Source organism: Protomyctophum bolini (assembly GCF_963924005.1).
Source record: "Protomyctophum bolini genome assembly, chromosome: 1".
NCBI lineage: Eukaryota > Metazoa > Chordata > Actinopteri > Myctophiformes > Myctophidae > Protomyctophum > Protomyctophum bolini.
In genome coordinates this window covers 50,485,682-50,486,077 of record NC_137862.1, presented here as the reverse complement: position 1 = coordinate 50,486,077, position 396 = coordinate 50,485,682, and the positions used below count along the sequence as shown (strand labels likewise).

The following is a 396-nucleotide window of genomic DNA, read 5'->3' as shown; positions in this document are numbered from 1 at the left end:
TCTGGCTAATAAGATACAACAAAGCATTCTGGACTGGACTTGAGGTAGGCAAGGGGGGTGATTCATTTAACAATTCAACTGGTAAGATTTAAGCCATGAAATCTGATTTGATTAAAGACATTTTCCAACTGCACTTGTACTGTTAATGTACCAATAATAAGGCATGTGTACAGTTACTGTAAGCTACTAATTACTTGGACAGTGTGTGTGTGTGGGGTCCCCTAGAAAATGATGTGGTAAATGGAATCCTTTATCGTAGCCTATGTAACTATCGCTTGTGCTTATTGGTAAGTAAGTAAATCTGTGTGTGAGGAGGCATTATTGCACTTGTTTACATGTATTTATTATTTTCTAAACTAGTACACTCTGTTTTGTTTCTGAATCTTTCCTTTTCAA

General features: G+C 36.1%; 1 protein-coding gene across 5 annotated transcripts in view; it reads left to right on the top strand.

Moving 5' to 3' along the window:
- Positions 1 to 396, top strand: part of csrp3 (cysteine and glycine-rich protein 3 (cardiac LIM protein)) — a 5,163-nt gene continuing 4,767 nt past the window's right edge. For 3 of the 5 annotated variants that reach the window (XM_080763645.1, XM_080763644.1, XM_080763648.1), the window contains exon 1: positions 14 to 44. The gene's annotated coding sequence lies outside the window, so the exon portion shown is untranslated. Of the gene's footprint in view, positions 45 to 73; positions 82 to 396 lie in introns of those variants that run through there. The other 2 variants (XM_080763647.1, XM_080763646.1) reach the window with 2 other exon arrangements.